Source organism: Aythya marila, assembly GCF_965140915.1.
Source record: "Aythya marila genome assembly, chromosome: 24".
Lineage (NCBI taxonomy): Eukaryota > Metazoa > Chordata > Aves > Anseriformes > Anatidae > Aythya > Aythya marila.
The window spans coordinates 6,671,113-6,682,077 of NC_139065.1; the positions used below are offsets into that span (position 1 = coordinate 6,671,113).

Below are 10,965 nucleotides of genomic sequence, written 5' to 3' on the forward strand. Positions count from 1 at the left end.
TGGTGCCCAGAGCATACTGGGAAATGTAGTTCTCAGGAACGAGGGTTGTGGTTAGGGGCTGGGGCTGGGGCTAGGGTTAGGCCTAGTGAATGCTGGTTCTCTGTGTTTGCAGATGATGGTGAGCCCGTTTAAACTAACTCCAGTTGAAGAAGTTTCAGTTACTTGCTTGGTAATATTGTCAGTTCAACATTAAAAGCTGCAGCAAAAGGGGATTTTTGCTTCTAGAAACACCCCAGGTCTCTTGTCTGCTCTCTGCATGCTTTTGAGATAAAGCAGATTTTAAAAAAGAAACAAACAAAAAAAGAAAATCAAATAAAACATCACAGCTGCTGTTGTGCCTGCTTTCTTCCTACTTTCTTTTGATTTGCCCCTCCCCTTTACCACGTGATTTGGTTTGGGTGCTGGGTGGGGCCAAATGGTATATGAGCCGCAGGCATGCCGTCAGAGAGCTCCTTCTGCCTGGGCTGATCTTCGGGGTAAGTGCTTTGTGTTTCCTTCAATCAGTTGCAGGGTTCTCTAGACAGGCTGGAGTCGATGGATTTCTGGATTTCTAAGTGCTTGGAATTCACTTAATAGAGGGATATTTAGTAGAGGTTGCTGGCTCACTGTTTTTTGTGATGGTGGGATACTCTTCTGTTTTTGAGCTATATTTTAATCTCTAAATGTGTAAAACCACTGGTGTAACTCTCCAGAGGACTAAAACCAGCTTGATTGCATGGTACACATGGCTTGATAGCGTAGATGCAGCATTACCAAGAAACTGAGCAGTGTTGTATCAGAGTCACCTTTTTCATCTGCAAAGGGTAAGTCTGTGATTACCCCTGCGGGGCTGCTGTGCGTGCATGTCTTTTTGGCATTTGTGGAGCTCAGTTGTTTTTTTGTGTGTGTATGTTCTAAGTTTTTGTTTTTTTTTGAGGGGCAAATAGTGTGTGTGCTGAGTGTGGTTGGCAGGAGGAGGTGGGGAGCTGCTCAGGACTGGTAGGTTTGGTTTCTAGGAATATGCAGCATCCTTCTTGCGCGATGCAACTGATTGTTGGGCGGGAACATTCCAGCTTGTGTGTCTTAAGCAATTGAGCTCGTGTAGTGTGTGTTGTGTGGCCCGGGCAGAGTTTGCTGTGGCGCTGTGAACGAGGAATCTCAGTTAGAACTGGTGAGCAGCTGAAGTACCAGAGCTGGGAAGAAAGAGGTATTGCAGCAGGTACGCTGTGGCTATGAGGTGCCTCAGAGTGTGCTTTTCTCTTTTCTTTGCAAGTGCTTAGCGCAGTAGTGGAGAGGGAAGGGAAATCCTCATGTCACAAAGCACTTGCAGGAAGGTTAGTGTTGTCAGCCTGGTCATCCCTTATCTGAAGCGAAGGGAAGATTGTTTGGTGTTTGATTGTTTTGGCATATAATCTGTTCTGCTCCTAGATTTTTCTTTCTACATAAAAAAATGTTTGAGCTATTTCCAGTTAAGAAAGTTCCAGTTACTTGCTGGGTCGTATTGTCCTTTCAATATTCAAAGCTGCAGCAATAGCATGGGGATTGTTGCTTCTAGAAACACCCCAGTTCTCTTGTCTGCATGCTAAAACAGATTTCAAAAAAAAAAAAAAAAAACCAAGAAACACACACACAAACAACAACAACGAAAAACCACCATTGGGTGATTTGTTGTGAATGCAATGATCATTTAATCCCTTTGTTTTCCCAGGTGATGTGGATGATACTGGCTGCACTGTTGGAGCTTGGATTTGGAGAGGAACAGGTGAGCACAATGGTATGTTGCATCAGTACTAGTCAGCATTGTGGAGCAGGTGGGCACTGGGGCTGGTGTCCTAGTGAATGCTGGTACTCTGTTTTTGCAGCTGATGATGACCCTGGCAATTAACTAAGATGTGATGACAGCTGATGTGGTAGGCCATGGGTGTACTAATACATTGTCCGGACTGTTTTGGCAAAGATATCCGGTCTGCCTCTGGGCATGTACTGAAGGGCAGCTGGCACAGTCATCTCTGTGGTGTTTGGCAGATGTGGATGGGGGAGAGTTGAGCTGCTTGCGAGCAGCTGCTCGCATAGTGCTTGAATAGTGCTGGAGGAGAGGTTTGTTGTTGAATCGTCAAAGCTTTCAGATGTGGACTGTTTTTTTTCTTTATTTATTTATTTTTTTTTGGCAAGCCTCAGATAAACCTCAGGAGGAGTCAGCCAAAGGAAAGAACACCTTCCGGAATTGTCAAGCTCTCATTTGGCAGCTCAGTGACTGGTTTGGTCTATTTCTAAGGTGCTGAGGCAAGTTGTCCACTGTTTTGAAATGATAATGTTGTAAACAGGGTCCCTTGTGTTGTTGAGGGATGGGTACTAATACTGGCAGCTGAATGACTATCCTGTGACTGTTTTCATTTGATAAAGCTGAAACACAGTGTACAACCTGGGACATCACACCCAGAGCTGCCTCTGGCAAGGTGAGTGAGGAACAGATGTAGGAGTTGTTGAGTTGCAGGTGTGGGAATAGAAATGTTGTTTTTGCAGAGTTACATTGTTTAGAAGGAGGGAATGTGGTACTGAGATATGCTTACAGTGATAAGAAAGTTTAGCAGGCGACCTTGTAAAATGCAGACAATCAGACTCCTTAGGACAATTAGGTGAAAATCACGGTGTCAAGTCAGATAAGTGAAGAAACATTACCACTTCAAGCAGTAAAAATGTCAAAAGAAATTTGAAATTTAACAGGCCGGCGACTGAAGGCCATGCACTGTTTGTGAAGCATCAGATAGATTGTGAATCTGGATTACCCACTCAGTGGGGAAACAGGGGAGGGTCCTGCCATCAAAAGGTATATAAACTGTGTTTTGGAACTAGTAGATGCGCTCTCTCCTGCTTGTGGGGCGCCCGCCATTGCAATCGCGAATAAATTACTACTTCACTGAGATCCTCGCCTGAGCCTAAGTTATTGGTTACGGAGTGTTTCTCACAATTTGGGGGCTCGTCCGGGATCCAGTCACCTACTGGGGAGCCCCACCGCCACAGCAGCAGGAAGGCATGCCCCGCTGATTTCAGCGGTCCTGTGCATCGACGGTGGCGGTTCTGCGGAAAGCTGACAGAGGGCCCGAGACTGGTTAAAGAGGCAGGATCCGTGAAGTAGTGGGGAAAGGAAGAAGGTAGGCACTCTGGCTTTTTTTTAAGAATCGATCCGGTAACTCTGTGCACAGACCAAGGTAAGAAATATTAAGTATTGCCTTGGGGGTCGGGTGATCTGGTGTATGGTAAGCCCTTGCATGGGGAAGTGCTGGCACTACACCAGGGGAATCTGGTGTACGATAATCTTTGCACGGGGAAGTGCTTGGAAGTACACCAGGGAATCTGGGAAACTCAGTTGTGCGGTAACGCTGGCACGGGGAAGTGCTTGGTGGTACACCCCCATCTTTCAGTACGTTGGTGTGTGGTACACTGCAGAAGGGAAAATTCTGTAGCACATACTGGCGAGGGTTAGGAAAAATGGGAAAATATGAGTTCCAGGGGACAGGGATATCCCTGGGGGAGTGCCTACTAATAGTTCTTCCTGAAGAATGATAAGAAATTGGAAACATAATCCCAAAATTAGAGGGATTGTAAAAGAAAAATAATAAAAAAAAAAAGGGTTAAATATTGTGTATCAGTCTGGACAAAAGAACTAATTAAGGAAACAGCAGTATTTTGGCCAAAATACAGGTCTGATGAAAATTCAGGCTTTAAATTTATGTGTAAACAATAAGATTCTTTTTTCAGAGAAGGAGCCAAGTTATGCTCCCTATAATCTTAATATTGAACTGGTGGCAGCAGCAGTCACTCCAGGAAGGGAGACAGGGACTGGAATTAACACTGTATTAACACTGTCCCTAAAGAAGGATCGTACTCTAGGCTCTGGCAAGAATTAGAACAAGGTAGAAGATATGTTGAGAATTTTGCCTTCCCTGATACTAACAGTACTAACACTAACTGTGTATCCTCTTAGGTGAACTACCCCCTCTTCCTTACCAGCAGAGAGGTTAGGACTTTTAAGAAGAAGAGGAAGTCTTTATTCGAGGACCCCAACAGCCTAGTTGAACAATTAGACCAGTTCCTACGACCTGATTTATACTCTTGGGGGAGGGAATTATGTCTATAAGTATGTTGTTTACAGGGAAAGAAATGGGAATGATCAGGAGGAGAGCTGCTATACAAGAATAGGAAAGAGCTCATCCTCCAGGACCAGGGGTAATACCAGCAGGGCAGAAATACCCACTTGCCAATCCTGGCTGGAATAATAATAGTGTGCAACACAGAAATCATATGAGAGACTTGGGGTCAGAATGAGAAAGTACTTGGGGATGAGACCTGAGGACCCAGTATCCCAAGGGCTCTTGAAAGTTCATTGTGTGATTAAAGCCTGGCAAAATACGCAGAAAATGCTTCAGAAGGTGGGGGGATGTAGTGAACAGTCACTGGGGGACCCTCCTGCGGGAGACCCTGGAGGTGTGTGTCCGGAGGGGAGATGAGAAAGAAAAGCAGAGAGCGAAACTAATGGTATTGACAGTGCAGCGGGTAGTGAGGCAGAGGGTTGGAGAAAGATGAAGAAAATCTTCAGGGGGAGTCAGGGCCAGGATGGAAAGGAGAGGAAGAGAGATGAAGGAATGGCAGGCAAAGAAGGCTGCCTGTGTTGTGACCTGAATCCTGGCAGGGACAGGCTTTCATAAGATGTTTTAAGTGTGGCCAGGCTGGCCACTTCGAATAGGAATATCTGGAGTGGAAGAAGGAGGAAAGAAGGACAATGGGATGAAATATGCTATATTGATATGTTGTTTCAGTATCTTGGAGGGAAAAGGTATGGAATTAAGTTGGACCCTGAGCCTTTGGTGCTGGTATTAGAAAAGTACAGGCTGGAAAAAGATAAAGGAAGTGTTAAAAGGGTTGCTGAAGGTGTTAAAGGTGTGGCATGTAGTATTTAACAGAGCTGTTTGAAGTTGAATGAGCAGGGAAAGGAGATGTAGGCATTATCTAAGTAACAGTCTAGAAGTTTTGGTATATTTGCATATTTGCTGTGGTGTTTGGTCAGTTTCCCAAGCATCGGGGAGGGGGGAACAGCCTGCTCCACCAGCGGCCTCTCCAGCGGCTGCAGGGGGGCTTCGGCTCCAGTGCCTGGAGCGCCTCCTCCCCCTCCTTCTGCACTGACTTTGGTGTCTGCGGGGGGGTTTCTTGCTCTCCCAACTGCTGTTGAGCAGCAGGTTTTTGTTTGTTTCTTTGTTTGTTTGTTTTCGTGGATGTGCTCTCACAGAGGCACGGACTGTGTTGCTCATGGCTTGGCTCTGGGCAGCAGTGAGCCCCTTTGGGCCAGATGAAATTGTCCCTTATCTGCCACGGGGAGGCTTCTGGGTTTTTCTCACGGGGGCTGCCACTGCAGTTTCTCACCCCCCTACTCACAGCCCCCGAACCTTGCCATCAAACCCAATACACTGGGGAACAGCTAGGTCATTACTAACCTGTAAAGTATCAGGGATTAAATTAACTAATGAAACCCTAAAAAGTGATGGGGGTAGAAGGGGCTGGGATAACAGTGCCACTTTGGGGGGGATACCAAGCTGAGACTACGGGATAAAATGATCACTGGGTAATTATTGTATGTACCCAAGGCGAGGACTAATTTGTTGGGAAGGGATTTGATGATGAAATTGGGCATTCAACTAGTAAATTGTTAGACTGGAATAACAGTGTTATTAATGGAGTGCTCTCTGGCCCTGAGAGCAAACATACATGTATATTCACCTCTGACTGGAAAGACCCTGAAATGGGGGCGGAAGCAACAATATAGGTGGACAATTTTACCTCAGGGGTTTACAGGGACACCTATCTATTTGGGTAAGTTCTAAAAGAAAAAGATTTTGGAGCAATTCCAACCTCCCAAGAAGGTATTAATGTTAACAAATATGTGGATCATTTTCTATTGTCAGGACAGGAGAAAAGAGTTGTGAAGAAAGCTACTAACAAGCTATTCAACTTTCTGGGAAAGCAGGGCTTGGGAGTATTGAAAACAAATAAATAATAAATTACAATATAGAGAAAGAGAAGTCAGGTATTTAAGGCATCTAATGTCTGAGGGAAAATGAAGAATAAATCCAGAGAGAGTTCAGGGAATTATTGAAAATTAAGAAAGAACTAAAAAGTTTTAAAAGAATGATTTTTTTAAGGAATCAGGAGCCATGAAGTCTGAAGGAAAACGGATGGGAGAGAAATGCTGAATAAAGTGATAATGAGGCAAATATTAACTGGTTTACATCAAAAGAGTCATTGGGAGGTGCAAGCAATGTGTGATGTTGTGCTAAGAAAGTATGTCTGTGTAGGAATATACACTTTAGGGAAGCACATATGTATAGGATGTACTGTATGTCAAAAGGTAAATAAAAAGGTGTTCTGTAACCCACCTAGAGGGGGACAGGAGCCAGGGGTTTGACCTTTCCAAAGTATACAGGTAAACTTTACTGAGTTACTTGTTTGTCCTAATTGACCACGTGACTAGATGGGTGTAAGCTTTACTGCAAGGGTTAAAGCAGGCCTTAGAGATTGAGTGGGATTTTCACAGCCCCTGGCACCCTTCCTCTTCTGGGAAGGTAGAGCGAATGAATCAGACATTAAAGAAGCAATTAACTAAACTAGTGTTAGAAACCCAACTTCCTTGGGTAAAATGCGTACTCCTACAGGTTTAAACAGCACCAAGAAAGGATATAGGAATTTCACCATATGAGATGCTGTTCAGATTGCCCTATCTGGGCAGAAGGGATGAGATACCACAATTCAAAATAAGAGTTTTCTTAAGAACTGTGTTCTGGGGTTGTCCTCTTCTTTGTCATCTCTCAGGACCTGTGGGTTGTTGGCTCAAACCCCACCTTTGGAATTCCCCATGTCACCACCATCACCCAGGAAACCGGGTCCTGATTCGGACTGGAAAGAGTCAACTCCGGCCTGAATGGGAAGGACAATTACTGACCACTGAAACAGCCGTAAGAACTGTGGAAAAAGGTTGGACTCACTATACTCGAGTGAAGGCATCTGTCGACCCTAGTATCTGGGAAGCTGTTCCTACAAAAGACTTGTTGGAAGTTGAAATTGAAGAGAGAAATCTCATAGTGGACTCTGAGCAGGATAAGAGCTTACAATTGTAAACTAACCTTTTATTTTCACAGGTAACTAACGAGTGTGACTTGTGATTGAGAGAAAGGACAGACCTATAGCGAATTGCAGTGCTCCCAAGGGGGGGTTGTTATAGTAGTAGTGTACATCTCATTTTTTTGTATCGATAATTATTTGGAAACCTAAGGTTTAAAAATAATGACAGGGAAAAATCGATTACTAATTTTGTTTTTAGTGATTCTAGGCCTCAGAGAAGGCCTCGGTCAATTGGTAACTTGGAAAAGGCATGACCAGATAATAGCAAAAACAGGATACCCCATCAAAATATGGGTGACTGTGACAGAGGGTTATGTACCACAGGCCGTCACGTTTGATGCTTGTGAGGTGTTAGCTTGTGGAGATTTAAATGCCCAATGACAACTGAGCAGAGAGAACAAATAACTGGGAGAGACCCAACAGCCAGATTGAGAATAGCTGTATGGAAACTATCCTCTATTGCCATCAGAGAAAGGGAGAAACTCAAGGAGAAAACAGGAGGCCCTCTGAAATGTGGCAGTTCAAACATTTGAGATTCAAACAGGGTATGGGGATGTGAATGCCTGGATAGAATGGGTCAAATATACTGTCCAGAGTCTCAACCGTAGCAACTGCTATGCTTGTGCCTCGGGATGACCGATTGCCCAGATAGGGCCCTTCCCATGGGGGTGAACCGAAGACTCCCAAGGGATGCGATGTATGATTGCATTGTACCAAGAAAAGACTGCCTGGGGAAATGAGGCCTGTAAGTCTCTCTTTGCTGTTCCTTGCGTGATAGCAATATCACTGTTCCCCCTGCATTCTCTACAGCTATAGGTAACCACACAGCTTGCCTCTCATGGCAGGGTGTGACTGCTACCTGGCATCTGGGAGAATTTGCCTTGTGCTACCAAGGACTTGATGGGAAACTGCTCAAGACTAGAGATCCCCAGGGCAGATCTCTGGTGGTACGGTGGAGGGAAGATCTTACGGTCCACCCTACCATCTAATTGGGGAGGCACTTGTGCACCTGTTCAATTAGCTATACCCTTCACCCTGGCATTTGAAAGAGAAACATCACAAATACCCAGAAGAAGTAAAAGAGGCTTAGGAATATCATTTGATGATAGAGTATACATAGATTCTATTGGGGTACCTAGAGGAGTTCTGGATGAACATAAAGCCAGAAATTAAATTGCTGCAGGGTTTGAGTTACTGTTCTGGTGGGTAACAATCAATAAAAATGTGGATTGGATTAATTATTTCTATTATAATCAGCAGAGATCCATCAATTATACCAAGGATGCGATGAGAGGAATCGCTGAACAACTAGATGCCATCAGCAAAATGGCTTGGGAAAACAGGATAGCATTAGATATGATGTTCATGGAGAAGGGTGGTGTATGCGTGATGCTGGACAACCATTGTTGTACTTTTATCCCTAACAATACTGCCCCATATGGCACAGTAACTAGAGCATTGCAAGGGTTTACCACCCTTGCCAATGAATTGGCAGAAAATTCGGGAGCAGATACTTCCATCACAGGATGGTTGAAATCTTGGTTTGGTAAATGGAAAGGGATGGTAATGTCCATATTTACATCCTTGATGGTAGTAGCAGGAGTTTTGACGGCTATTGGCTGTTGCATTATCCCCTGTGTAAGGGGACTTGTCCAGCGGTTAATTGAAACCGCATTATTGAAACAAATGACCATAGATCCACCACCCTACTCAGATAAAATGATTATATTAGAGGAAATGGAGAGCAAAGAAAGTGAAGAAACGGAAGATATTTACCAAATTACACTTAAAATAAATAAATAAATAAAAACAAAAAGAGTTTTTGCAAAAATCAACAGTTTATTAAAAAAAAAAAAGGGGGGAATTGTGGGAATAGAAATGTTGTTTTTGCAGAGTTACATTGTTTAGAAGGAGGGAATGTGGTACTGAGATATGCTTACAGTGATAAGAAAGTTTAGCAGGCGACCTTGTAAAATGCAGACAATCAGACTCCTTAGGACAATTAGGTGAAAATCACGGTGTCAAGTCAGATAAGTGAAGAAACATTACCACTTCAAGCAGTAAAAATGTCAAAAGAAATTTGAAATTTAACAGGCCGGCGACTGAAGGCCATGCACTGTTTGTGAAGCATCAGATAGATTGTGAATCTGGATTACCCACTCAGTGGGGAAACAGGGGAGGGTCCTGCCATCAAAAGGTATATAAACTGTGTTTTGGAACTAGTAGATGCGCTCTCTCCTGCTTGTGGGGCGCCCGCCATTGCAATCGCGAATAAATTACTACTTCACTGAGATCCTTGCCTGAGCCTAAGTTATTGGCTACAGAGTGTTTCTCACACAGGTCTCACTGTTACTCTAAGCATCCCCTCTTAGTCTTTTAGAGGTGGTGTAGCTGTTTGAAGAGGGTAGATGGAAAAATCTGCCTCAGGGTGATTAAGGAGGTATTGGGGAGGCATTGGGGAGGCAAGGACAATCCCCAGACATGGACTGTATATCTCGAAACAAGACACTGGAACTCATGATAAGGAAGCGGCAGACGGACAGAGAAACAAACGTAAGGACTATAAATCTCAAAACTGGACATTGGAATTCATTATAAAGATACAACAAACGGAAGAATTGGCAACAACCAGCTCTCGCAATTAAGAAACATGCCAATTCAGCAGATTCCTGACCAAAGGTGAAAAGTACACTGTGAGGAAGACTTGGGGTCTTCCTCCCAAAGACCCCTGCCCACGTCCCAAAGACCCCTGCCCACAATTCTTGGGAGGCTCTACGCAGGCGCAAGGTGCCAAAAGGCTAATTAGCATGAGAAGCGAGGGAAGGCGGGGATAGGTAATGCATATGTATAGGTGCTTGTAGAATATTGATAGATTGATTGTATAAATTCAAGACTGCTTTCTGCTTTAGGTATGCACGATAGGTGGAGAGATCCCCCGTGCATCCAGCGCTGCAATAAAGAATATACCACTTAAAGGAATTTCGGCTTCGATCTTTGAATCAATCTGGCACCCCAGATGGGACGACCTCTCTGCCGGACCGCAGGACCCGCTGGGGACAGGACTCCCTAGGGTACCCCCGGGATTTCCCGGAGGGACTCCTCGACTCACTGGATCACTGCGGAGGCAGACAAGGACCCCATCATTGTCAGTGAGTATATTCTTTATTCTGGTTTGGTTTTCTGGTAGACCGGTCATCTGGGACTGTCCAGTAAGTCGGAAGGTGACTTCTGCAGGACAGTATTTGGTATATACTTTGTGGTTAGTACCACAAGTATATCTGGGGACCTTGGGGTCCATCTGTATCTGGAACTGTCTGTAAGTCAGAAGGTGATCTTCTGCGAGGCAGTGTTTGGTATATACTTTGTGGTAAGCACCATAAGTATATTTGGGGACCTTAAGGAAAGAGCTCGCTTTAAGGTCCATCTGGAATTGTGTTGTCTATTTCGGTTTTCTGACTCATGGAGTATGGTATTTAACTTTGGTTATTGTTACTGTGATTTTGGCTATTTTTCTGGTGGTAATAGTAGGTTCGTGGCATTGTTATAAGAGAGATATCGTTACGGTGTTACACAGTTCGGTTTTCTGACTTATCGCATGTGGAATTTGACTCTGACTATTGTTATTGTGATTTTAGCAATATTGCTGGTAATAGTAGCTTTGTGACATCGCTACTGAAATATATTGCGTGCCTGTAATTTTGTGAGTGATACATTTTTGTGATACACTTTTGTAAGTAACACGTGTATTCTGAAAGTGTAAACTGGAAAATGGGGGGGCAAACAAGCAGTGAAATTTTAAAGAAAAGTGTGTTAGGA

General features: G+C 44.1%; 1 long non-coding RNA gene across 1 annotated transcript; it reads left to right on the plus strand.

The window, feature by feature from the left end:
* Window positions 1-62: 62 nt before the first annotated feature.
* LOC309887199 lies at window positions 63-9,863 on the plus strand. Its single transcript, XR_014319031.1, has 3 exons — window positions 63-476; window positions 1,688-1,741; window positions 2,152-9,863. It is a non-coding gene; the product is annotated as an uncharacterized lncRNA (long non-coding RNA).
* The last annotated feature ends 1,102 nt before the right edge of the window (window positions 9,864-10,965 follow it).